Source organism: Phyllobates terribilis, unplaced genomic scaffold, assembly GCF_046119375.1.
Source record: "Phyllobates terribilis strain yellow unplaced genomic scaffold, ASM4611937v1 Scaffold_1090__1_contigs__length_425415, whole genome shotgun sequence".
NCBI classification, from domain to species: Eukaryota; Metazoa; Chordata; class Amphibia; order Anura; family Dendrobatidae; genus Phyllobates; species Phyllobates terribilis.
In genome coordinates, this window is record NW_027363850.1 from 82,126 (window position 1) to 108,073 (window position 25,948).

Here is a 25,948-nt window from a genome sequence, read left to right on the forward strand (position 1 = left end):
AACATATAAACATCACACAACTGGGAAGTAAGGAAGGCATAAATAGTCTGACGTCTGAACTTGTCCTTGATGCTCCTGACATTAATGGAAAATAAGTTAATATTAGCCATCATGTAGGGAAAAAAGAAAAAGTTAGCGCAGGCAATACACCTTAGTTACCACTCCGGTCGGGTGGTCCCTCGTCGGTGTTGACTGCTGGTGACGGGATCACCAGCAGGCCCTCTTCCTCCATCTGGTCAAGCAGCGCGGCCTCGATCTCGGCGACCACCAGTTCCTCCTCTTCTGGCTCGGCCACCAGGGTCTCAACCATGTGCTCCATCTCTTCTGGCTCAGGGAGGGTATCCTCCTTTTCGCCTACGAAATCCAGAATCTTCTTTTTGGAGGATTCAGTAGCAGGGCTGTCCTCCACCTTCCTCTTTCCCCGGGTTGGAATTGGGGAGACAAGAAGGGGAAAATCCTCCTCGGAATAGATAGCGGCAGGTGGAGGAAAGGTTAATTCCACCGCTACCATGGTCTGGGGAGGGAGAGTGGCTGCCGGGGCAGGGGAAAGGACACCTGCTGAGGAGTAGGGGAAGGAGGAAGAGGAGGTGGAATCCTCAGCAGGGGTGGCCGGGGTGGGGGGGGATTGGACGGGGGTGGCAGGGGGAGGGATCGAGAGAGGGGTGACAGAACTCTTACCCTCCTTTGACTTTTTCTTCTGCTTCGGAGCTGCTGGGACCGTCGCTGGGGCTTTGGCCACCGACTCCTTGACCGCTTTGGCCTTGGTCGTCTCGGCCTTGGCCGCTGGGGCCTTGGTCGTCGCGTCCTTGACCTTCACAGGCCTGGTCGTCGGGGCCTTGTCCTCCGGAGCTGGGGTCGTCGCAACCACCGATGCCCAGGATCTCTCACGCTTGGGGCAATCCTTGTACAGATGAGCCGCCAGCCCACACAGGTTGCAGGACGTCTTCTTCGGGCAGTCCTTCGAGCTGTGTCCCGTCACTCGACAAATCCTGCAGGCATCCTCCTTGCAGTCCTTCATCTCGTGGCCGTTCTTGCCGCATCTCCTGCAGTTCCGCGGCATGTCCGGGTAATAGATGAGGCCGTAGGAGTTGCCCAGGGAGAATGTCGGGGGCAGGTGCCGAAGTCCGTCTGAGTACGCCAGGTCCCTGTGAAGTCTAACGGTCACCGACCACTTACCTGTCCAGAAGCCGAGTCCATTCAGGATGTGAGAGGGTTCCTTCACAACCAAACAGAAGAGTCTCAGGAAGGTACAGATGTCTTGGCCTGGGGTGTGCGGGTTGCGCATGGAGACCGTGATCCTCCTTTCGTCCCTCTGGATAGGGCAGCTACCTGTAAAGGCAGAGAAAGAATTATCCGGTCCTTTTGCGCTTACCATTTCCCAGAACCTCCTGCAGGTGTTCACAGTGGCGAAGGTGACGAAGAAGATCCCCGTCAAGAAGGTCTGGATGCTGAGGGTGTCCGACCTGGAGAAGCCTCGATCCAGCAGCATCTTCTGGCAGAACACGTCCGAGGACATGTCCGGCACCCTCCCATCCACTTCCTTCAGCTTCAGGGCCACCGTCTGCCGCATCCATGGCTCCAGGGCTGGAGCTTCGTGGCGGGGCTTCTGGGGTCCCTTCTGCTGGCCAGTCGTGGAGGCAGAGTCCTTGGGGTCAGAATCGGCTCCTGGCTGGGCCCTCCTGGCTGTCCCCTGCTCCAGGCTCTTCTTTTCGGCCTTCCTCGCAGCGCTTGCCATGGCTTTCCTCCTGCAGTTACTTCTTGGAGCTGGATCTGGAACTCTTCCCGGAATGGGTGGAGCTATGCAGATTCTTCTCCCGTCGTGTTCTGGACAAATTCCCCGAAAGGTCTTTGTCTCGATGATTTTCTTCCTCGAAGATTCCACAGGACAGCCCGATTCTTCTCCGAGTCTTCGTCTTCTTCTGGATTCTTTAGAGCTTCTTCCTCCCACCGATATCCGCCTTCCTTCTCCGATGTCAGCTGGGCTCCGAAGCTCTTCTCCTTCAGAGTTCGATCGCTCTCGTCAAGTGTAGATCGTAGCTCTTGTGTTCTTAAAAGAACAGATACTACACTTGATCTTAGCCAAAAGGCCGAGAAGCGATAACCAGAATTGGTTTCTGACTACGGTGCCACCCAAGGATTCTGAAAAGTCCATTTGTGGAGATGGCCACCTGGACTCCCGTTAAGAAGACATGCTGTCAACCTCTAGATCCCTCACATGCCTGCACTTTTCGGCTTGCTGCTGCTGCAATCCACGCGTTTTAGATCTGCATAACTCCACCTCTTTTAGCACAGTACCCTCAACCCCCGGCTGTTCCCACCCGCCTCAACACCGTTGGAAGGGAGGAGAACCAATTAAGGCGGGGGGGGGGGTGGAACGAGCAGCTGTCTACCCTTAGCAGGAGGGTTGCTGATTAATTACCTCTCCTGCTGCTGCTGCTGCTGGCTGTCCAGCAGCAGACTGAAGGTGGCTGCTGCTGTGCGCAGGTATATAAAGGCTCAGAGCCTATTATGACACGCGCAGCCAGCGTTCCATTGCCACATTCCGTCTACTGCAGGCGGGATACCTGGATGGCTGAATGTCACTGAGAAGCTCACAGAGACCGCCATAAGCAACAGTTTAAAAGAATGCCACAGACTAATCAACCAAACTTTTTGGGTTGGTTTCTCTTTTATAGTCTGCAGGCATTAAATGAAAGAAGTCAGTGTTCCAGCAGAGGGAGACAACGTTTCAGAAAAGGCATTGTAGCAAACCAAAAAAGAAATTTTAAGCGCAGCAGAGTAACCAGCTCACATACCTGTTAGCTCAGGTGAGTTTAAAAGGCTGCTGTTGATAACAAGGGCATTTGCTAAATAGATGGTGTGTATGCAACAATATACTGAAAGGTCAATTATATTGTGCAGCTTATCTCACCACCTGTAGTTATTTAGGTGAAAGCTCCAAAATGCTTGCCTAATATGTCTGTTTATCCAAAAGGAAGTATAGAGGGAGAGCTAGATAGATAGCATTGCATTACATTACATGGCAATGCAATGCACAGTTGCTGAAGTTGAACCAAAATGAGCTTGTCATCTGGCTTCTGCAACTTTTAACATGAAAAATCCAATGAGGAGAAGAAAAGCAAAGCCAAAGAGTCCATCCCAAAATCCGACAAACAAGCAAAATGAACAAAAAGCATTGAATTCAATTCTTTCTGATTTTAGAAACTGCATTAAAGAAGGGGTGCACCGGTCCTGGAGATACTGCAATACCAGGTCAATGCGTGGAGTGGACAGAGCAAGCTCTTTTTCCATCTCCCTGTTCCAAAAATCCATTTAATATATGGTCCCCAGATAGGGGACGTATCAGATATTAAACTGATAAGAACAGATACTACACTTGATCTTAGCCAAAAGGCCGAGAAGCGATAACCAGAATTGGTTTCCGACTACGGTGCCACCCAAGGATTCTGAAAAGTCCATTTGTGGAGATGGCCACCTGGACTCCCGTTAAGAAGACATGCTGTCAACCTCTAGATCCCTCACATGCCTGCACTTTTCGGCTTGCTGCTGCTGCAATCCACGCGTTTTAGATCTGCATAACTCCACCTCTTTTAGCACAGTACCCTCAACCCCCGGCTGTTCCCACCCGCCTCAACACCGTTGGAAGGGAGGAGAACCAATTAAGGCGGGGGGGGGGGGGGTGGAACGAGCAGCTGTCTACCCTTAGCAGGAGGGTTGCTGATTAATTACCTCTCCTGCTGCTGCTGCTGCTGGCTGTCCAGCAGCAGACTGAAGGTGGCTGCTGCTGTGCGCAGGTATATAAAGGCTCAGAGCCTATTATGACACGCGCAGCCAGCGTTCCATTGCCACATTCCGTCTACTGCAGGCGGGATACCTGGATGGCTGAATGTCACTGAGAAGCTCACAGAGACCGCCATAAGCAACAGTTTAAAAGAATGCCACAGACTAATCAACCAAACTTTTTGGGTTGGTTTCTCTTTTATAGTCTGCAGGCATTAAATGAAAGAAGTCAGTGTTCCAGCAGAGGGAGACAACGTTTCAGAAAAGGCATTGTAGCAAACCAAAAAAGAAATTTTAAGCGCAGCAGAGTAACCAGCTCACATACCTGTTAGCTCAGGTGAGTTTAAAAGGCTGCTGTTGATAACAAGGGCATTTGCTAAATAGATGGTGTGTGTGCAACAATATACTGAAAGGTCAATTATATTGTGCAGCTTATCTCACCACCTGTAGTTATTTAGGTGAAAGCTCCAAAATGCTTGCCTAATATGTCTGTTTATCCAAAAGGAAGTATAGAGGGAGAGCTAGATAGATAGCATTGCATTACATTACATTACATGGCAATGCAATGCACAGTTGCTGAAGTTGAACCAAAATGAGCTTGTCATCTGGCTTCTGCAACTTTTAACATGAAAAATCCAATGAGGAGAAGAAAAGCAAAGCCAAAGAGTCCATCCCAAAATCCGACAAACAAGCAAAATGAACAAAAAGCATTGAATTCAATTCTTTCTGATTTTAGAAACTGCATTAAAGAAGGGGTGCACCGGTCCTGGAGATACTGCAATACCAGGTCAATGCGTGGAGTGGACAGAGCAAGCTCTTTTTCCATCTCCCTGTTCTAAAAATCCATTTAATATATGGTCCCCAGATAGGGGACGTATCAGATATTAAACTGATAAGAACAGATACTACACTTGATCTTAGCCAAAAGGCCGAGAAGCGATAACCAGAATTGGTTTCCGACTACGGTGCCACCCAAGGATTCTGAAAAGTCCATTTGTGGAGATGGCCACCTGGACTCCCGTTAAGAAGACATGCTGTCAACCTCTAGATCCCTCACATGCCTGCACTTTTCGGCTTGCTGCTGCTGCAATCCACGCGTTTTAGATCTGCATAACTCCACCTCTTTTAGCACAGTACCCTCAACCCCCGGCTGTTCCCACCCGCCTCAACACCGTTGGAAGGGAGGAGAACCAATTAAGGCGGGGGGGGGAGTGGAACGAGCAGCTGTCTACCCTTAGCAGGAGGGTTGCTGATTAATTACCTCTCCTGCTGCTGCTGCTGCTGGCTGTCCAGCAGCAGACTGAAGGTGGCTGCTGCTGTGCGCAGGTATATAAAGGCTCAGAGCCTATTATGACACGCGCAGCCAGCGTTCCATTGCCACATTCCGTCTACTGCAGGCGGGATACCTGGATGGCTGAATGTCACTGAGAAGCTCACAGAGACCGCCATAAGCAACAGTTTAAAAGAATGCCACAGACTAATCAACCAAACTTTTTGGGTTGGTTTCTCTTTTATAGTCTGCAGGCATTAAATGAAAGAAGTCAGTGTTCCAGCAGAGGGAGACAACGTTTCAGAAAAGGCATTGTAGCAAACCAAAAAAGAAATTTTAAGCGCAGCAGAGTAACCAGCTCACATACCTGTTAGCTCAGGTGAGTTTAAAAGGCTGCTGTTGATAACAAGGGCATTTGCTAAATAGATGGTGTGTGTGCAACAATATACTGAAAGGTCAATTATATTGTGCAGCTTATCTCACCACCTGTAGTTATTTAGGTGAAAGCTCCAAAATGCTTGCCTAATATGTCTGTTTATCCAAAAGGAAGTATAGAGGGAGAGCTAGATAGATAGCATTGCATTACATTACATTACATGGCAATGCAATGCACAGTTGCTGAAGTTGAACCAAAATGAGCTTGTCATCTGGCTTCTGCAACTTTTAACATGAAAAATCCAATGAGGAGAAGAAAAGCAAAGCCAAAGAGTCCATCCCAAAATCCGACAAACAAGCAAAATGAACAAAAAGCATTGAATTCAATTCTTTCTGATTTTAGAAACTGCATTAAAGAAGGGGTGCACCGGTCCTGGAGATACTGCAATACCAGGTCAATGCGTGGAGTGGACAGAGCAAGCTCTTTTTCCATCTCCCTGTTCTAAAAATCCATTTAATATATGGTCCCCAGATAGGGGACGTATCAGATATTAAACTGATAAGAACAGATACTACACTTGATCTTAGCCAAAAGGCCGAGAAGCGATAACCAGAATTGGTTTCCGACTACGGTGCCACCCAAGGATTCTGAAAAGTCCATTTGTGGAGATGGCCACCTGGACTCCCGTTAAGAAGACATGCTGTCAACCTCTAGATCCCTCACATGCCTGCACTTTTCGGCTTGCTGCTGCTGCAATCCACTCGTTTTAGATCTGCATAACTCCACCTCTTTTAGCACAGTACCCTCAACCCCCGGCTGTTCCCACCCGCCTCAACACCGTTGGAAGGGAGGAGAACCAATTAAGGCGGGGGGGGGGTGGAACGAGCAGCTGTCTACCCTTAGCAGGAGGGTTGCTGATTAATTACCTCTCCTGCTGCTGCTGCTGCTGGCTGTCCAGCAGCAGACTGAAGGTGGCTGCTGCTGTGCGCAGGTATATAAAGGCTCAGAGCCTATTATGACACGCGCAGCCAGCGTTCCATTGCCACATTCCGTCTACTGCAGGCGGGATACCTGGATGGCTGAATGTCACTGAGAAGCTCACAGAGACCGCCATAAGCAACAGTTTAAAAGAATGCCACAGACTAATCAACCAAACTTTTTGGGTTGGTTTCTCTTTTATAGTCTGCAGGCATTAAATGAAAGAAGTCAGTGTTCCAGCAGAGGGAGACAACGTTTCAGAAAAGGCATTGTAGCAAACCAAAAAAGAAATTTTAAGCGCAGCAGAGTAACCAGCTCACATACCTGTTAGCTCAGGTGAGTTTAAAAGGCTGCTGTTGATAACAAGGGCATTTGCTAAATAGATGGTGTGTGTGCAACAATATACTGAAAGGTCAATTATATTGTGCAGCTTATCTCACCACCTGTAGTTATTTAGGTGAAAGCTCCAAAATGCTTGCCTAATATGTCTGTTTATCCAAAAGGAAGTATAGAGGGAGAGCTAGATAGATAGCATTGCATTACATTACATTACATGGCAATGCAATGCACAGTTGCTGAAGTTGAACCAAAATGAGCTTGTCATCTGGCTTCTGCAACTTTTAACATGAAAAATCCAATGAGGAGAAGAAAAGCAAAGCCAAAGAGTCCATCCCAAAATCCGACAAACAAGCAAAATGAACAAAAAGCATTGAATTCAATTCTTTCTGATTTCAGAAACTGCATTAAAGAAGGGGTGCACCGGTCCTGGAGATACTGCAATACCAGGTCAATGCGTGGAGTGGACAGAGCAAGCTCTTTTTCCATCTCCCTGTTCTAAAAATCCATTTAATATATGGTCCCCAGATAGGGGACGTATCAGATATTAAACTGATAAGAACAGATACTACACTTGATCTTAGCCAAAAGACCGAGAAGCGATAACCAGAATTGGTTTCCGACTACGGTGCCACCCAAGGATTCTGAAAAGTCCATTTGTGGAGATGGCCACCTGGACTCCCGTTAAGAAGACATGCTGTCAACCTCTAGATCCCTCACATGCCTGCACTTTTCGGCTTGCTGCTGCTGCAATCCACTCGTTTTAGATCTGCATAACTCCACCTCTTTTAGCACAGTACCCTCAACCCCCGGCTGTTCCCACCCGCCTCAACACCGTTGGAAGGGAGGAGAACCAATTAAGGCGGGGGGGGGTGGAACGAGCAGCTGTCTACCCTTAGCAGGAGGGTTGCTGATTAATTACCTCTCCTGCTGCTGCTGCTGCTGGCTGTCCAGCAGCAGACTGAAGGTGGCTGCTGCTGTGCGCAGGTATATAAAGGCTCAGAGCCTATTATGACACGCGCAGCCAGCGTTCCATTGCCACATTCCGTCTACTGCAGGCGGGATACCTGGATGGCTGAATGTCACTGAGAAGCTCACAGAGACCGCCATAAGCAACAGTTTAAAAGAATGCCACAGACTAATCAACCAAACTTTTTGGGTTGGTTTCTCTTTTATAGTCTGCAGGCATTAAATGAAAGAAGTCAGTGTTCCAGCAGAGGGAGACAACGTTTCAGAAAAGGCATTGTAGCAAACCAAAAAAGAAATTTTAAGCGCAGCAGAGTAACCAGCTCACATACCTGTTAGCTCAGGTGAGTTTAAAAGGCTGCTGTTGATAACAAGGGCATTTGCTAAATAGATGGTGTGTGTGCAACAATATACTGAAAGGTCAATTATATTGTGCAGCTTATCTCACCACCTGTAGTTATTTAGGTGAAAGCTCCAAAATGCTTGCCTAATATGTCTGTTTATCCAAAAGGAAGTATAGAGGGAGAGCTAGATAGATAGCATTGCATTACATTACATTACATGGCAATGCAATGCACAGTTGCTGAAGTTGAACCAAAATGAGCTTGTCATCTGGCTTCTGCAACTTTTAACATGAAAAATCCAATGAGGAGAAGAAAAGCAAAGCCAAAGAGTCCATCCCAAAATCCGACAAACAAGCAAAATGAACAAAAAGCATTGAATTCAATTCTTTCTGATTTTAGAAACTGCATTAAAGAAGGGGTGCACCGGTCCTGGAGATACTGCAATACCAGGTCAATGCGTGGAGTGGACAGAGCAAGCTCTTTTTCCATCTCCCTGTTCTAAAAATCTATTTAATATATGGTCCCCAGATAGGGGACGTATCAGATATTAAACTGATAAGAACAGATACTACACTTGATCTTAGCCAAAAGGCCGAGAAGCGATAACCAGAATTGGTTTCCGACTACGGTGCCACCCAAGGATTCTGAAAAGTCCATTTGTGGAGATGGCCACCTGGACTCCCGTTAAGAAGACATGCTGTCAACCTCTAGATCCCTCACATGCCTGCACTTTTCGGCTTGCTGCTGCTGCAATCCACGCGTTTTAGATCTGCATAACTCCACCTCTTTTAGCACAGTACCCTCAACCCCCGGCTGTTCCCACCCGCCTCAACACCGTTGGAAGGGAGGAGAACCAATTAAGGCGGGGGGGGGGGGTGGAACGAGCAGCTGTCTACCCTTAGCAGGAGGGTTGCTGATTAATTACCTCTCCTGCTGCTGCTGCTGCTGGCTGTCCAGCAGCAGACTGAAGGTGGCTGCTGCTGTGCGCAGGTATATAAAGGCTCAGAGCCTATTATGACACGCGCAGCCAGCGTTCCATTGCCACATTCCGTCTACTGCAGGCGGGATACCTGGATTGCTGAATGTCACTGAGAAGCTCACAGAGACCGCCATAAGCAACAGTTTCAAAGAATGCCACAGACTAATCAACCAAACTTTTTGGGTTGGTTTCTCTTTTATAGTCTGCAGGCATTAAATGAAAGAAGTCAGTGTTCCAGCAGAGGGAGACAACGTTTCAGAAAAGGCATTGTAGCAAACCAAAAAAGAAATTTTAAGCGCAGCAGAGTAACCAGCTCACATACCTGTTAGCTCAGGTGAGTTTAAAAGGCTGCTGTTGATAACAAGGGCATTTGCTAAATAGATGGTGTGTGTGCAACAATATACTGAAAGGTCAATTATATTGTGCAGCTTATCTCACCACCTGTAGTTATTTAGGTGAAAGCTCCAAAATGCTTGCCTAATATGTCTGTTTATCCAAAAGGAAGTATAGAGGGAGAGCTAGATAGATAGCATTGCATTACATTACATTACATGGCAATGCAATGCACAGTTGCTGAAGTTGAACCAAAATGAGCTTGTCATCTGGCTTCTGCAACTTTTAACATGAAAAATCCAATGAGGAGAAGAAAAGCAAAGCCAAAGAGTCCATCCCAAAATCCGACAAACAAGCAAAATGAACAAAAAGCATTGAATTCAATTCTTTCTGATTTTAGAAACTGCATTAAAGAAGGGGTGCACCGGTCCTGGAGATACTGCAATACCAGGTCAATGCGTGGAGTGGACAGAGCAAGCTCTTTTTCCATCTCCCTGTTCTAAAAATCCATTTAATATATGGTCCCCAGATAGGGGACGTATCAGATATTAAACTGATAAGAACAGATACTACACTTGATCTTAGCCAAAAGGCCGAGAAGCGATAACCAGAATTGGTTTCCGACTACGGTGCCACCCAAGGATTCTGAAAAGTCCATTTGTGGAGATGGCCACCTGGACTCCCGTTAAGAAGACATGCTGTCAACCTCTAGATCCCTCACATGCCTGCACTTTTCGGCTTGCTGCTGCTGCAATCCACGCGTTTTAGATCTGCATAACTCCACCTCTTTTAGCACAGTACCCTCAACCCCCGGCTGTTCCCACCCGCCTCAACACCGTTGGAAGGGAGGAGAACCAATTAAGGCGGGGGGGGGGGGTGGAACGAGCAGCTGTCTACCCTTAGCAGGAGGGTTGCTGATTAATTACCTCTCCTGCTGCTGCTGCTGCTGGCTGTCCAGCAGCAGACTGAAGGTGGCTGCTGCTGTGCGCAGGTATATAAAGGCTCAGAGCCTATTATGACACGCGCAGCCAGCGTTCCATTGCCACATTCCGTCTACTGCAGGCGGGATACCTGGATGGCTGAATGTCACTGAGAAGCTCACAGAGACCGCCATAAGCAACAGTTTAAAAGAATGCCACAGACTAATCAACCAAACTTTTTGGGTTGGTTTCTCTTTTATAGTCTGCAGGCATTAAATGAAAGAAGTCAGTGTTCCAGCAGAGGGAGACAACGTTTCAGAAAAGGCATTGTAGCAAACCAAAAAAGAAATTTTAAGCGCAGCAGAGTAACCAGCTCACATACCTGTTAGCTCAGGTGAGTTTAAAAGGCTGCTGTTGATAACAAGGGCATTTGCTAAATAGATGGTGTGTGTGCAACAATATACTGAAAGGTCAATTATATTGTGCAGCTTATCTCACCACCTGTAGTTATTTAGGTGAAAGCTCCAAAATGCTTGCCTAATATGTCTGTTTATCCAAAAGGAAGTATAGAGGGAGAGCTAGATAGATAGCATTGCATTACATTACATTACATGGCAATGCAATGCACAGTTGCTGAAGTTGAACCAAAATGAGCTTGTCATCTGGCTTCTGCAACTTTTAACATGAAAAATCCAATGAGAAGAAGAAAAGCAAAGCCAAAGAGTCCATCCCGAAGTCCGACAAACAAGCAAAATGAACAAAAAGCATTGAATTCAATTCTTTCTGATTTTAGAAACTGCATTAAAGAAGGGGTGCACCGGTCCTGGAGATACTGCAATACCAGGTCAATGCGTGGAGTGGACAGAGCAAGCTCTTTTTCCATCTCCCTGTTCTAAAAATCCATTTAATATATGGTCCCCAGATAGGGGACGTATCAGATATTAAACTGATAAGAACAGATACTACACTTGATCTTAGCCAAAAGGCCGAGAAGCGATAACCAGAATTGGTTTCCGACTACGGTGCCACCCAAGGATTCTGAAAAGTCCATTTGTGGAGATGGCCACCTGGACTCCCGTTAAGAAGACATGCTGTCAACCTCTAGATCCCTCACATGCCTGCACTTTTCGGCTTGCTGCTGCTGCAATCCACGCGTTTTAGATCTGCATAACTCCACCTCTTTTAGCACAGTACCTTACCCTCAACCCCCGGCTGTTCCCACCCGCCTCAACACCGTTGGAAGGGAGGAGAACCAATTAAGGTGGGGGGGGGTGGAACGAGCAGCTGTCTACCCTTAGCAGGAGGGTTGCTGATTAATTACCTCTCCTGCTGCTGCTGCTGCTGGCTGTCCAGCAGCAGACTGAAGGTGGCTGCTGCTGTGCGCAGGTATATAAAGGCTCAGAGCCTATTATGACACGCGCAGCCAGCGTTCCATTGCCACATTCCGTCTACTGCAGGCGGGATACCTGGATGGCTGAATGTCACTGAGAAGCTCACAGAGACCGCCATAAGCAACAGTTTAAAAGAATGCCACAGACTAATCAACCAAACTTTTTGGGTTGGTTTCTCTTTTATAGTCTGCAGGCATTAAATGAAAGAAGTCAGTGTTCCAGCAGAGGGAGACAACGTTTCAGAAAAGGCATTGTAGCAAACCAAAAAAGAAATTTTAAGCGCAGCAGAGTAACCAGCTCACATACCTGTTAGCTCAGGTGAGTTTAAAAGGCTGCTGTTGATAACAAGGGCATTTGCTAAATAGATGGTGTGTGTGCAACAATATACTGAAAGGTCAATTATATTGTGCAGCTTATCTCACCACCTGTAGTTATTTAGGTGAAAGCTCCAAAATGCTTGCCTAATATGTCTGTTTATCCAAAAGGAAGTATAGAGGGAGAGCTAGATAGATAGCATTGCATTACATTACATTACATGGCAATGCAATGCACAGTTGCTGAAGTTGAACCAAAATGAGCTTGTCATCTGGCTTCTGCAACTTTTAACATGAAAAATCCAATGAGGAGAAGAAAAGCAAAGCCAAAGAGTCCATCCCAAAATCCGACAAACAAGCAAAATGAACAAAAAGCATTGAATTCAATTCTTTCTGATTTTAGAAACTGCATTAAAGAAGGGGTGCACCGGTCCTGGAGATACTGCAATACCAGGTCAATGCGTGGAGTGGACAGAGCAAGCTCTTTTTCCATCTCCCTGTTCTAAAAATCCATTTAATACATGGTCCCCAGATAGGGGACGTATCAGATATTAAACTGATAAGAACAGATACTACACTTGATCTTAGCCAAAAGGCCGAGAAGCGATAACCAGAATTGGTTTCCGACTACGGTGCCACCCAAGGATTCTGAAAAGTCCTTTTGTGGAGATGGCCACCTGGACTCCCGTTAAGAAGACATGCTGTCAACCTCTAGATCCCTCACATGCCTGCACTTTTCGGCTTGCTGCTGCTGCAATCCACGCGTTTTAGATCTGCATAACTCCACCTCTTTTAGCACAGTACCCTCAACCCCCGGCTGTTCCCACCCGCCTCAACACCGTTGGAAGGGAGGAGAACCAATTAAGGCGGGGGGGGGGGTGGAACGAGCAGCTGTCTACCCTTAGCAGGAGGGTTGCTGATTAATTACCTCTCCTGCTGCTGCTGCTGCTGGCTGTCCAGCAGCAGACTGAAGGTGGCTGCTGCTGTGCGCAGGTATATAAAGGCTCAGAGCCTATTATGACACGCGCAGCCAGCGTTCCATTGCCACATTCCGTCTACTGCAGGCGGGATACCTGGATGGCTGAATGTCACTGAGAAGCTCACAGAGACCGCCATAAGCAACAGTTTAAAAGAATGCCACAGACTAATCAACCAAACTTTTTGGGTTGGTTTCTCTTTTATAGTCTGCAGGCATTAAATGAAAGAAGTCAGTGTTCCAGCAGAGGGAGACAACGTTTCAGAAAAGGCATTGTAGCAAACCAAAAAAGAAATTTTAAGCGCAGCAGAGTAACCAGCTCACATACCTGTTAGCTCAGGTGAGTTTAAAAGGCTGCTGTTGATAACAAGGGCATTTGCTAAATAGATGGTGTGTGTCCAACAATATACTGAAAGGTCAATTATATTGTGCAGCTTATCTCACCACCTGTAGTTATTTAGGTGAAAGCTCCAAAATGCTTGCCTAATATGTCTGTTTATCCAAAAGGAAGTATAGAGGGAGAGCTAGATAGATAGCATTGCATTACATTACATTACATGGCAATGCAATGCACAGTTGCTGAAGTTGAACCAAAATGAGCTTGTCATCTGGCTTCTGCAACTTTTAACATGAAAAATCCAATGAGGAGAAGAAAAGCAAAGCCAAAGAGTCCATCCCAAAATCCGACAAACAAGCAAAATGAACAAAAAGCATTGAATTCAATTCTTTCTGATTTTAGAAACTGCATTAAAGAAGGGGTGCACCGGTCCTGGAGATACTGCAATACCAGGTCAATGCGTGGAGTGGACAGAGCAAGCTCTTTTTCCATCTCCCTGTTCTAAAAATCCATTTAATATATGGTCCCCAGATAGGGGACGTATCAGATATTAAACTGATAAGAACAGATACTACACTTGATCTTAGCCAAAAGGCCGAGAAGCGATAACCAGAATTGGTTTCCGACTACGGTGCCACCCAAGGATTCTGAAAAGTCCATTTGTGGAGATGGCCACCTGGACTCCCGTTAAGAAGACATGCTGTCAACCTCTAGATCCCTCACATGCCTGCACTTTTCGGCTTGCTGCTGCTGCAATCCACGCGTTTTAGATCTGCATAACTCCACCTCTTTTAGCACAGTACCCTCAACCCCCGGCTGTTCCCACCCGCCTCAACACCGTTGGAAGGGAGGAGAACCAATTAAGGCGGGGGGGGGGGTGGAACGAGCAGCTGTCTACCCTTAGCAGGAGGGTTGCTGATTAATTACCTCTCCTGCTGCTGCTGCTGCTGGCTGTCCAGCAGCAGACTGAAGGTGGCTGCTGCTGTGCGCAGGTATATAAAGGCTCAGAGCCTATTATGACACGCGCAGCCAGCGTTCCATTGCCACATTCCGTCTACTGCAGGCGGGATACCTGGATGGCTGAATGTCACTGAGAAGCTCACAGAGACCGCCATAAGCAACAGTTTAAAAGAATGCCACAGACTAATCAACCAAACTTTTTGGGTTGGTTTCTCTTTTATAGTCTGCAGGCATTAAATGAAAGAAGTCAGTGTTCCAGCAGAGGGAGACAACGTTTCAGAAAAGGCATTGTAGCAAACCAAAAAAGAAATTTTAAGCGCAGCAGAGTAACCAGCTCACATACCTGTTAGCTCAGGTGAGTTTAAAAGGCTGCTGTTGATAACAAGGGCATTTGCTAAATAGATGGTGTGTGTGCAACAATATACTGAAAGGTCAATTATATTGTGCAGCTTATCTCACCACCTGTAGTTATTTAGGTGAAAGCTCCAAAATGCTTGCCTAATATGTCTGTTTATCCAAAAGGAAGTATAGAGGGAGAGCTAGATAGATAGCATTGCATTACATTACATTACATGGCAATGCAATGCACAGTTGCTGAAGTTGAACCAAAATGAGCTTGTCATCTGGCTTCTGCAACTTTTAACATGAAAAATCCAATGAGGAGAAGAAAAGCAAAGCCAAAGAGTCCATCCCAAAATCCGACAAACAAGCAAAATGAACAAAAAGCATTGAATTCAATTCTTTCTGATTTTAGAAACTGCATTAAAGAAGGGGTGCACCGGTCCTGGAGATACTGCAATACCAGGTCAATGCGTGGAGTGGACAGAGCAAGCTCTTTTTCCATCTCCCTGTTCTAAAAATCCATTTAATATATGGTCCCCAGATAGGGGACGTATCAGATATTAAACTGATAAGAACAGATACTACACTTGATCTTAGCCAAAAGGCCGAGAAGCGATAACCAGAATTGGTTTCCGACTACGGTGCCACCCAAGGATTCTGAAAAGTCCATTTGTGGAGATGGCCACCTGGACTCCCGTTAAGAAGACATGCTGTCAACCTCTAGATCCCTCACATGCCTGCACTTTTCGGCTTGCTGCTGCTGCAATCCACGCGTTTTAGATCTGCATAACTCCACCTCTTTTAGCACAGTACCCTCAACCCCCGGCTGTTCCCACCCGCCTCAACACCGTTGGAAAGGAGAAAGGAGGAGAACCAATTAAGGCGGGGGGGGGGGTGGAACGAGCAGCTGTCTACCCTTAGCAGGAGGGTTGCTGATTAATTACCTCTCCTGCTGCTGCTGCTGGCTGTCCAGCAGCAGACTGAAGGTGGCTGCTGCTGTGCGCAGGTATATAAAGGCTCAGAGCCTATTATGACACGCGCAGCCAGCGTTCCATTGCCACATTCCGTCTACTGCAGGCGGGATACCTGGATGGCTGAATGTCACTGAGAAGCTCACAGAGACCGCCATAAGCAACAGTTTAAAAGAATGCCACAGACTAATCAACCAAACTTTTTGGGTTGGTTTCTCTTTTATAGTCTGCAGGCATTAAATGAAAGAAGTCAGTGTTCCAGCAGAGGGAGACAACGTTTCAGAAAAGGCATTGTAGCAAACCAAAAAAGAAATTTTAAGCGCAGCAGAGTAACCAGCTCACATACCTGTTAGCTCAGGTGAGTTTAAAAGGCTGCTGTTGATAACAAGGGCATTTGCTAAATAGATGGTGTGTGTGCAACAATATACTGAAAGGTCAATTATATTGTGCAGCTTATCTCACCACCTGTAGTTATTTAGGTGAAAGCTCCAAAATGCTTGCCTAATATGTCTGTTTATCCAAAAGGAAGTATAGAGGGAGAGCTAGATAGATAGCATTGCATTACATTACATTACATGGCAATGCAATGCACAGTTGCTGAAGTTGAACCAAAATGAGCTTGTCATCTGGCTTCTGCAACTTTTAACATGAAAAATCCAATGAGGAGAAGAAAAGCAAAGCCAAAGAGTCCATCCCAAAATCCGACAAACAAGCAAAATGAACAAAAAGCATTGAATTCAATTCTTTCTGATTTTAGAAACTGCATTAAAGAAGGGGTGCACCGGTCCTGGAGATACTGCAATACCAGGTCAATGCGTGGAGTGGACAGAGCAAGCTCTTTTTCCATCTCCCTGTTCTAAAAATCCATTTAATATATGGTCCCCAGATAGGGGACGTATCAGATATTAAACTGATAAGAACAGATACTACACTTGATCTTAGCCAAAAGGCCGAGAAGCGATAACCAGAATTGGTTTCCGACTACGGTGCCACCCAAGGATTCTGAAAAGTCCATTTGTGGAGATGGCCACCTGGACTCCCGTTAAGAAGACATGCTGTCAACCTCTAGATCCCTCACATGCCTGCACTTTTCGGCTTGCTGCTGCTGCAATCCACGCGTTTTAGATCTGCATAACTCCACCTCTTTTAGCACAGTACCCTCAACCCCCGGCTGTTCCCACCCGCCTCAACACCGTTGGAAGGGAGGAGAACCAATTAAGGCGGGGGGGGGGTGGAACGAGCAGCTGTCTACCCTTAGCAGGAGGGTTGCTGATTAATTACCTCTCCTGCTGCTGCTGCTGCTGGCTGTCCAGCAGCAGACTGAAGGTGGCTGCTGCTGTGCGCAGGTATATAAAGGCTCAGAGCCTATTATGACACGCGCAGCCAGCGTTCCATTGCCACATTCCGTCTACTGCAGGCGGGATACCTGGATGGCTGAATGTCACTGAGAAGCTCACAGAGACCGCCATAAGCAACAGTTTAAAAGAATGCCACAGACTAATCAACCAAACTTTTTGGGTTGGTTTCTCTTTTATAGTCTGCAGGCATTAAATGAAAGAAGTCAGTGTTCCAGCAGAGGGAGACAACGTTTCAGAAAAGGCATTGTAGCAAACCAAAAAAGAAATTTTAAGCGCAGCAGAGTAACCAGCTCACATACCTGTTAGCTCAGGTGAGTTTAAAAGGCTGCTGTTGATAACAAGGGCATTTGCTAAATAGATGGTGTGTGTGCAACAATATACTGAAAGGTCAATTATATTGTGCAGCTTATCTCACCACCTGTAGTTATTTAGGTGAAAGCTCCAAAATGCTTGCCTAATATGTCTGTTTATCCAAAAGGAAGTATAGAGGGAGAGCTAGATAGATAGCATTGCATTACATTACATTACATGGCAATGCAATGCACAGTTGCTGAAGTTGAACCAAAATGAGCTTGTCATCTGGCTTCTGCAACTTTTAACATGAAAAATCCAATGAGGAGAAGAAAAGCAAAGCCAAAGAGTCCATCCCAAAATCCGACAAACAAGCAAAATGAACAAAAAGCATTGAATTCAATTCTTTCTGATTTTAGAAACTGCATTAAAGAAGGGGTGCACCGGTCCTGGAGATACTGCAATACCAGGTCAATGCGTGGAGTGGACAGAGCAAGCTCTTTTTCCATCTCCCTGTTCTAAAAATCCATTTAATATATGGTCCCCAGATAGGGGACGTATCAGATATTAAACTGATAAGAACAGATACTACACTTGATCTTAGCCAAAAGGCCGAGAAGCGATAACCAGAATTGGTTTCCGACTACGGTGCCACCCAAGGATTCTGAAAAGTCCATTTGTGGAGATGGCCACCTGGACTCCCGTTAAGAAGACATGCTGTCAACCTCTAGATCCCTCACACGCCTGCACTTTTCGGCTTGCTGCTGCAGCAATCCACGCGTTTTAGATCTGCATAACTCCACCTCTTTTAGCACAGTACCCTCAACCCCCGGCTGTTCCCACCCGCCTCAACACCGTTGGAAGGGAGGAGAACCAATTAAGGCGGGGGGGGGGGTGGAACGAGCAGCTGTCTACCCTTAGCAGGAGGGTTGCTGATTAATTACCTCTCCTGCTGCTGCTGCTGCTGGCTGTCCAGCAGCAGACTGAAGGTGGCTGCTGCTGTGCGCAGGTATATAAAGGCTCAGAGCCTATTATGACACGCGCAGCCAGCGTTCCATTGCCACATTCCGTCTACTGCAGGCGGGATACCTGGATGGCTGAATGTCACTGAGAAGCTCACAGAGACCGCCATAAGCAACAGTTTAAAAGAATGCCACAGACTAATCAACCAAACTTTTTGGGTTGGTTTCTCTTTTATAATCTGCAGGCATTAAATGAAAGAAGTCAGTGTTCCAGCAGAGGGAGACAACGTTTCAGAAAAGGCATTGTAGCAAACCAAAAAAGAAATTTTAAGCGCAGCAGAGTAACCAGCTCACATACCTGTTAGCTCAGGTGAGTTTAAAAGGCTGCTGTTGATAACAAGGGCATTTGCTAAATAGATGGTGTGTGTGCAACAATATACTGAAAGGTCAATTATATTGTGCAGCTTATCTCACCACCTGTAGTTATTTAGGTGAAAGCTCCAAAATGCTTGCCTAATATGTCTGTTTATCCAAAAGGAAGTATAGAGGGAGAGCTAGATAGATAGCATTGCATTACATTACATTACATGGCAATGCAATGCACAGTTGCTGAAGTTGAACCAAAATGAGCTTGTCATCTGGCTTCTGCAACTTTTAACATGAAAAATCCAATGAGGAGAAGAAAAGCAAAGCCAAAGAGTCCATCCCAAAATCCGACAAACAAGCAAAATGAACAAAAAGCATTGAATTCAATTCTTTCTGATTTTAGAAACTGCATTAAAGAAGGGGTGCACCGGTCCTGGAGATACTGCAATACCAGGTCAATGCGTGGAGTGGACAGAGCAAGCTCTTTTTCCATCTCCCTGTTCTAAAAATCCATTTAATATATGGTCCCCAGATAGGGGACGTATCAGATATTAAACTGATAAGAACAGATACTACACTTGATCTTAGCCAAAAGGCCGAGAAGCGATAACCAGAATTGGTTTCCGACTACGGTGCCACCCAAGGATTCTGAAAAGTCCATTTGTGGAGATGGCCACCTGGACTCCCGTTAAGAAGACATGCTGTCAACCTCTAGATCCCTCACATGCCTGCACTTTTCGGCTTGCTGCTGCTGCAATCCACGCGTTTTAGATCTGCATAACTCCACCTCTTTTAGCACAGTACCCTCAACCCCCGGCTGTTCCCACCCGCCTCAACACCGTTGGAAGGGAGGAGAACCAATTAAGGCGGGGGGGGGGTGGAACGAGCAGCTGTCTACCCTTAGCAGGAGGGTTGCTGATTAATTACCTCTCCTGCTGCTGCTGCTGCTGGCTGTCCAGCAGCAGACTGAAGGTGGCTGCTGCTGTGCGCAGGTATATAAAGGCTCAGAGCCTATTATGACACGCGCAGCCAGCGTTCCATTGCCACATTCCGTCTACTGCAGGCGGGATACCTGGATGGCTGAATGTCACTGAGAAGCTCACAGAGACCGCCATAAGCAACAGTTTAAAAGAATGCCACAGACTAATCAACCAAACTTTTTGGGTTGGTTTCTCTTTTATAATCTGCAGGCATTAAATGAAAGAAGTCAGTGTTCCAGCAGAGGGAGACAACGTTTCAGAAAAGGCATTGTAGCAAACCAAAAAAGAAATTTTAAGCGCAGCAGAGTAACCAGCTCACATACCTGTTAGCTCAGGTGAGTTTAAAAGGCTGCTGTTGATAACAAGGGCATTTGCTAAATAGATGGTGTGTGTGCAACAATATACTGAAAGGTCAATTATATTGTGCAGCTTATCTCACCACCTGTAGTTATTTAGGTGAAAGCTCCAAAATGCTTGCCTAATATGTCTGTTTATCCAAAAGGAAGTATAGAGGGAGAGCTAGATAGATAGCATTGCATTACATTACATTACATGGCAATGCAATGCACAGTTGCTGAAGTTGAACCAAAATGAGCTTGTCATCTGGCTTCTGCAACTTTTAACATGAAAAATCCAATGAGGAGAAGAAAAGCAAAGCCAAAGAGTCCATCCCAAAATCCGACAAACAAGCAAAATGAACAAAAAGCATTGAATTCAATTCTTTCTGATTTTAGAAACTGCATTAAAGAAGGGGTGCACCGGTCCTGGAGATACTGCAATACCAGGTCAATGCGTGGAGTGGACAGAGCAAGCTCTTTTTCCATCTCCCTGTTCTAAAAATCCATTTAATATATGGTCCCCAGATAGGGGACGTATCAGATATTAAACTGATAAGAACAGATACTACACTTGATCTTAGCCAAAAGGCCGAGAAGCGATAACCAGAATTGGTTTCCGACTACGGTGCCACCCAAGGATTCTGAAAAGTCCATTTGTGGAGATGGCCACCTGGACTCCCGTTAAGAAGACATGCTGTCAACCTCTAGATCCCTCACATGCCTGCACTTTTCGGCTTGCTGCTGCTGCAATCCACGCGTTTTAGATCTGCATAACTCCACCTCTTTTAGCACAGTACCCTCAACCCCCGGCTGTTCCCACCCGCCTCAACACCGTTGGAAGGGAGGAGAACCAATTAAGGCGGGGGGGGGGGTGTGGAACGAGCAGCTGTCTACCCTTAGCAGGAGGGTTGCTGATTAATTACCTCTCCTGCTGCTGCTGCTGCTGGCTGTCCAGCAGCAGACTGAAGGTGGCTGCTGCTGTGCGCAGGTATATAAAGGCTCAGAGCCTATTATGACACGCGCAGCCAGCGTTCCATTGCCACATTCCGTCTACTGCAGGCGGGATACCTGGATGGCTGAATGTCACTGAGAAGCTCACAGAGACCGCCATAAGCAACAGTTTAAAAGAATGCCACAGACTAATCAACCAAACTTTTTGGGTTGGTTTCTCTTTTATAGTCTGCAGGCATTAAATGAAAGAAGTCAGTGTTCCAGCAGAGGGAGACAACGTTTCAGAAAAGGCATTGTAGCAAACCAAAAAAGAAATTTTAAGCGCAGCAGAGTAACCAGCTCACATACCTGTTAGCTCAGGTGAGTTTAAAAGGCTGCTGTTGATAACAAGGGCATTTGCTAAATAGATGGTGTGTGTGCAACAATATACTGAAAGGTCAATTATATTGTGCAGCTTATCTCACCACCTGTAGTTATTTAGGTGAAAGCTCCAAAATGCTTGCCTAATATGTCTGTTTATCCAAAAGGAAGTATAGAGGGAGAGCTAGATAGATAGCATTGCATTACATTACATTACATGGCAATGCAATGCACAGTTGCTGAAGTTGAACCAAAATGAGCTTGTCATCTGGCTTCTGCAACTTTTAACATGAAAAATCCAATGAGGAGAAGAAAAGCAAAGCCAAAGAGTCCATCCCAAAATCCGACAAACAAGCAAAATGAACAAAAAGCATTGAATTCAATTCTTTCTGATTTTAGAAACTGCATTAAAGAAGGGGTGCACCGGTCCTGGAGATACTGCAATACCAGGTCAATGCGTGGAGTGGACAGAGCAAGCTCTTTTTCCATCTCCCTGTTCTAAAAATTCATTTAATATATGGTCCCCAGATAGGGGACGTATCAGATATTAAACTGATAAGAACAGATACTACACTTGATCTTAGCCAAAAGGCCGAGAAGCGATAACCAGAATTGGTTTCCGACTACGGTGCCACCCAAGGATTCTGAAAAGTCCATTTGTGGAGATGGCCACCTGGACTCCCGTTAAGAAGACATGCTGTCAACCTCTAGATCCCTCACATGCCTGCACTTTTCGGCTTGCTGCTGCTGCAATCCACGCGTTTTAGATCTGCATAACTCCACCTCTTTTAGCACAGTACCCTCAACCCCCGGCTGTTCCCACCCGCCTCAACACCGTTGGAAGGGAGGAGAACCAATTAAGGCGGGGGGGGGGGGGTGGAACGAGCAGCTGTCTACCCTTAGCAGGAGGGTTGCTGATTAATTACCTCTCCTGCTGCTGCTGCTGCTGGCTGTCCAGCAGCAGACTGAAGGTGGCTGCTGCTGTGCGCAGGTATATAAAGGCTCAGAGCCTATTATGACACGCGCAGCCAGCGTTCCATTGCCACATTCCGTCTACTGCAGGCGGGATACCTGGATGGCTGAATGTCACTGAGAAGCTCACAGAGACCGCCATAAGCAACAGTTTAAAAGAATGCCACAGACTAATCAACCAAACTTTTTGGGTTGGTTTCTCTTTTATAGTCTGCAGGCATTAAATGAAAGAAGTCAGTGTTCCAGCAGAGGGAGACAACGTTTCAGAAAAGGCATTGTAGCAAACCAAAAAAGAAATTTTAAGCGCAGCAGAGTAACCAGCTCACATACCTGTTAGCTCAGGTGAGTTTAAAAGGCTGCTGTTGATAACAAGGGCATTTGCTAAATAGATGGTGTGTGTGCAACAATATACTGAAAGGTCAATTATATTGTGCAGCTTATCTCACCACCTGTAGTTATTTAGGTGAAAGCTCCAAAATGCTTGCCTAATATGTCTGTTTATCCAAAAGGAAGTATAGAGGGAGAGCTAGATAGATAGCATTGCATTACATTACATTACATGGCAATGCAATGCACAGTTGCTGAAGTTGAACCAAAATGAGCTTGTCATCTGGCTTCTGCAACTTTTAACATGAAAAATCCAATGAGGAGAAGAAAAGCAAAGCCAAAGAGTCCATCCCAAAATCCGACAAACAAGCAAAATGAACAAAAAGCATTGAATTCAATTCTTTCTGATTTTAGAAACTGCATTAAAGAAGGGGTGCACCGGTCCTGGAGATACTGCAATACCAGGTCAATGCGTGGAGTGGACAGAGCAAGCTCTTTTTCCATCTCCCTGTTCTAAAAATTCATTTAATATATGGTCCCCAGATAGGGGACGTATCAGATATTAAACTGATAAGAACAGATACTACACTTGATCTTAGCCAAAAGGCCGAGAAGCGATAACCAGAATTGGTTTCCGACTACGGTGCCACCCAAGGATTCTGAAAAGTCCATTTGTGGAGATGGCCACCTGGACTCCCGTTAAGAAGACATGCTGTCAACCTCTAGATCCCTCACATGCCTGCACTTTTCGGCTTGCTGCTGCTGCAATCCACGCGTTTTAGATCTGCATAACTCCACCTCTTTTAGCACAGTACCCTCAACCCCCGGCTGTTCCCACCCGCCTCAACACCGTTGGAAGGGAGGAGAACCAATTAAGGCGGGGGGGGGGGGGGTGGAACGAGCAGCTGTCTACCCTTAGCAGGAGGGTTGCTGATTAATTACCTCTCCTGCTGCTGCTGCTGCTGGCTGTCCAGCAGCAGACTGAAGGTGGCTGCTGCTGTGCGCAGGTATATAAAGGCTCAGAGCCTATTATGACACGCGCAGCCAGCGTTCCATTGCCACATTCCGTCTACTGCAGGCGGGATACCTGGATGGCTGAATGTCACTGAGAAGCTCACAGAGACCGCCATAAGCAACAGTTTAAAAGAATGCCACAGACTAATCAACCAAACTTTTTGGGTTGGTTTCTCTTTTATAGTCTGCAGGCATTAAATGAAAGAAGTCAGTGTTCCAGCAGAGGGAGACAACGTTTCAGAAAAGGCATTGTAGCAAACCAAAAAAGAAATTTTAAGCGCAGCAGAGTAACCAGCTCACATACCTGTTAGCTCAGGTGAGTTTAAAAGGCTGCTGTTGATAACAAGGGCATTTGCTAAATAGATGGTGTGTGTGCAACAATATACTGAAAGGTCAATTATATTGTGCAGCTTATCTCACCACCTGTAGTTATTTAGGTGAAAGCTCCAAAATGCTTGCCTAATATGTCTGTTTATCCAAAAGGAAGTATAGAGGGAGAGCTAGATAGATAGCATTGCATTACATTACATTACATGGCAATGCAATGCACAGTTGCTGAAGTTGAACCAAAATGAGCTTGTCATCTGGCTTCTGCAACTTTTAACATGAAAAATCCAATGAGGAGAAGAAAAGCAAAGCCAAAGAGTCCATCCCAAAATCCGACAAACAAGCAAAATGAACAAAAAGCATTGAATTCAATTCTTTCTGATTTTAGAAACTGCATTAAAGAAGGGGTGCACCGGTCCTGGAGATACTGCAATACCAGGTCAATGCGTGGAGTGGACAGAGCAAGCTCTTTTTCCATCTCCCTGTTCTAAAAATCCATTTAATATATGGTCCCCAGATAGGGGACGTATCAGATATTAAACTGATAAGAACAGATACTACACTTGATCTTAGCCAAAAGGCCGAGAAGCGATAACCAGAATTGGTTTCCGACTACGGTGCCACCCAAGGATTCTGAAAAGTCCATTTGTGGAGATGGCCACCTGGACTCCCGTTAAGAAGACATGCTGTCAACCTCTAGATCCCTCACATGCCTGCACTTTTCGGCTTGCTGCTGCTGCAATCCACGCGTTTTAGATCTGCATAACTCCACCTCTTTTAGCACAGTACCCTCAACCCCCGGCTGTTCCCACCCGCCTCAACACCGTTGGAAGGGAGGAGAACCAATTAAGGCGGGGGGGGGGGGGTGGAACGAGCAGCTGTCTACCCTTAGCAGGAGGGTTGCTGATTAATTACCTCTCCTGCTGCTGCTGCTGCTGGCTGTCCAGCAGCAGACTGAAGGTGGCTGCTGCTGTGCGCAGGCATATAAAGGCTCAGAGCCTATTATGACACGCGCAGCCAGCGTTCCATTGCCACATTCCGTCTACTGCAGGCGGGATACCTGGATGGCTGAATGTCACTGAGAAGCTCACAGAGACCGCCATAAGCAACAGTTTAAAAGAATGCCACAGACTAATCAACCAAACTTTTTGGGTTGGTTTCTCTTTTATAGTCTGCAGGCATTAAATGAAAGAAGTCAGTGTTCCAGCAGAGGGAGACAACGTTTCAGAAAAGGCATTGTAGCAAACCAAAAAAGAAATTTTAAGCGCAGCAGAGTAACCAGCTCACATACCTGTTAGCTCAGGTGAGTTTAAAAGGCTGCTGTTGATAACAAGGGCATTTGCTAAATAGATGGTGTGTGTGCAACAATATACTGAAAGGTCAATTATATTGTGCAGCTTATCTCACCACCTGTAGTTATTTAGGTGAAAGCTCCAAAATGCTTGCCTAATATGTCTGTTTATCCAAAAGGAAGTATAGAGGGAGAGCTAGATAGATAGCATTGCATTACATTACATTACATGGCAATGCAATGCACAGTTGCTGAAGTTGAACCAAAATGAGCTTGTCATCTGGCTTCTGCAACTTTTAACATGAAAAATCCAATGAGGAGAAGAAAAGCAAAGCCAAAGAGTCCATCCCAAATTCCGACAAACAAGCAAAATGAACAAAAAGCATTGAATTCAATTCTTTCTGATTTTAGAAACTGCATTAAAGAAGGGGTGCACCGGTCCTGGAGATACTGCAATACCAGGTCAATGCGTGGAGTGGACAGAGCAAGCTCTTTTTCCATCTCCCTGTTCTAAAAATCCATTTAATATATGGTCCCCAGATAGGGGACGTATCAGATATTAAACTGATAAGAACAGATACTACACTTGATCTTAGCCAAAAGGCCGAGAAGCGATAACCAGAATTGGTTTCCGACTACGGTGCCACCCAAGGATTCTGAAAAGTCCATTTGTGGAGATGGCCACCTGGACTCCCGTTAAGAAGACATGCTGTCAACCTCTAGATCCCTCACATGCCTGCACTTTTCGGCTTGCTGCTGCTGCAATCCACGCGTTTTAGATCTGCATAACTCCACCTCTTTTAGCACAGTACCCTCAACCCCTGGCTGTTCCCACCCG

The 25,948-nt window shown here is 46.1% G+C and overlaps 18 non-coding genes and 1 pseudogene across 18 annotated transcripts; all 19 read right to left on the minus strand.

Moving 5' to 3' along the window:
* Positions 1-2,001: 2,001 nt before the first annotated feature.
* On the minus strand, positions 2,002-2,099 carry LOC141242989 (U2 spliceosomal RNA; annotated as a pseudogene).
* A 1,116-nt stretch (positions 2,100-3,215) lies between these two features.
* On the minus strand, positions 3,216-3,406 carry LOC141242787 (U2 spliceosomal RNA). The gene has a single exon (XR_012307150.1). It is a non-coding gene; the product is annotated as a U2 spliceosomal RNA (small nuclear RNA).
* A 1,124-nt stretch (positions 3,407-4,530) lies between these two features.
* On the minus strand, positions 4,531-4,721 carry LOC141243018 (U2 spliceosomal RNA). The gene has a single exon (XR_012307354.1). It is a non-coding gene; the product is annotated as a U2 spliceosomal RNA (small nuclear RNA).
* Positions 4,722-5,842: 1,121 nt separating this feature from the next.
* LOC141243019 (U2 spliceosomal RNA) lies at positions 5,843-6,033 on the minus strand. The gene has a single exon (XR_012307355.1). It is a non-coding gene; the product is annotated as a U2 spliceosomal RNA (small nuclear RNA).
* Positions 6,034-7,153: 1,120 nt separating this feature from the next.
* Positions 7,154-7,344, minus strand: LOC141242963 (U2 spliceosomal RNA). Its single transcript, XR_012307314.1, has one exon. It is a non-coding gene; the product is annotated as a U2 spliceosomal RNA (small nuclear RNA).
* Positions 7,345-8,463: 1,119 nt separating this feature from the next.
* LOC141242806 (U2 spliceosomal RNA) lies at positions 8,464-8,654 on the minus strand. The gene has a single exon (XR_012307167.1). It is a non-coding gene; the product is annotated as a U2 spliceosomal RNA (small nuclear RNA).
* Positions 8,655-9,776: 1,122 nt separating this feature from the next.
* On the minus strand, positions 9,777-9,967 carry LOC141243020 (U2 spliceosomal RNA). Its single transcript, XR_012307356.1, has one exon. It is a non-coding gene; the product is annotated as a U2 spliceosomal RNA (small nuclear RNA).
* Positions 9,968-11,089: 1,122 nt separating this feature from the next.
* Positions 11,090-11,280, minus strand: LOC141243021 (U2 spliceosomal RNA). The gene has a single exon (XR_012307357.1). It is a non-coding gene; the product is annotated as a U2 spliceosomal RNA (small nuclear RNA).
* A 1,124-nt stretch (positions 11,281-12,404) lies between these two features.
* On the minus strand, positions 12,405-12,595 carry LOC141242934 (U2 spliceosomal RNA). Its single transcript, XR_012307287.1, has one exon. It is a non-coding gene; the product is annotated as a U2 spliceosomal RNA (small nuclear RNA).
* Positions 12,596-13,716: 1,121 nt separating this feature from the next.
* Positions 13,717-13,907, minus strand: LOC141243022 (U2 spliceosomal RNA). Its single transcript, XR_012307358.1, has one exon. It is a non-coding gene; the product is annotated as a U2 spliceosomal RNA (small nuclear RNA).
* Positions 13,908-15,028: 1,121 nt separating this feature from the next.
* LOC141243023 (U2 spliceosomal RNA) lies at positions 15,029-15,219 on the minus strand. Its single transcript, XR_012307359.1, has one exon. It is a non-coding gene; the product is annotated as a U2 spliceosomal RNA (small nuclear RNA).
* A 1,125-nt stretch (positions 15,220-16,344) lies between these two features.
* On the minus strand, positions 16,345-16,535 carry LOC141243026 (U2 spliceosomal RNA). Its single transcript, XR_012307361.1, has one exon. It is a non-coding gene; the product is annotated as a U2 spliceosomal RNA (small nuclear RNA).
* Positions 16,536-17,655: 1,120 nt separating this feature from the next.
* On the minus strand, positions 17,656-17,846 carry LOC141243027 (U2 spliceosomal RNA). Its single transcript, XR_012307362.1, has one exon. It is a non-coding gene; the product is annotated as a U2 spliceosomal RNA (small nuclear RNA).
* A 1,121-nt stretch (positions 17,847-18,967) lies between these two features.
* LOC141243028 (U2 spliceosomal RNA) lies at positions 18,968-19,158 on the minus strand. The gene has a single exon (XR_012307363.1). It is a non-coding gene; the product is annotated as a U2 spliceosomal RNA (small nuclear RNA).
* A 1,120-nt stretch (positions 19,159-20,278) lies between these two features.
* Positions 20,279-20,469, minus strand: LOC141243029 (U2 spliceosomal RNA). The gene has a single exon (XR_012307364.1). It is a non-coding gene; the product is annotated as a U2 spliceosomal RNA (small nuclear RNA).
* A 1,123-nt stretch (positions 20,470-21,592) lies between these two features.
* On the minus strand, positions 21,593-21,783 carry LOC141243001 (U2 spliceosomal RNA). The gene has a single exon (XR_012307338.1). It is a non-coding gene; the product is annotated as a U2 spliceosomal RNA (small nuclear RNA).
* Positions 21,784-22,906: 1,123 nt separating this feature from the next.
* Positions 22,907-23,097, minus strand: LOC141243013 (U2 spliceosomal RNA). Its single transcript, XR_012307349.1, has one exon. It is a non-coding gene; the product is annotated as a U2 spliceosomal RNA (small nuclear RNA).
* A 1,124-nt stretch (positions 23,098-24,221) lies between these two features.
* Positions 24,222-24,412, minus strand: LOC141243030 (U2 spliceosomal RNA). Its single transcript, XR_012307365.1, has one exon. It is a non-coding gene; the product is annotated as a U2 spliceosomal RNA (small nuclear RNA).
* Positions 24,413-25,535: 1,123 nt separating this feature from the next.
* Positions 25,536-25,726, minus strand: LOC141242788 (U2 spliceosomal RNA). The gene has a single exon (XR_012307151.1). It is a non-coding gene; the product is annotated as a U2 spliceosomal RNA (small nuclear RNA).
* Positions 25,727-25,948: the final 222 nt, after the last annotated feature.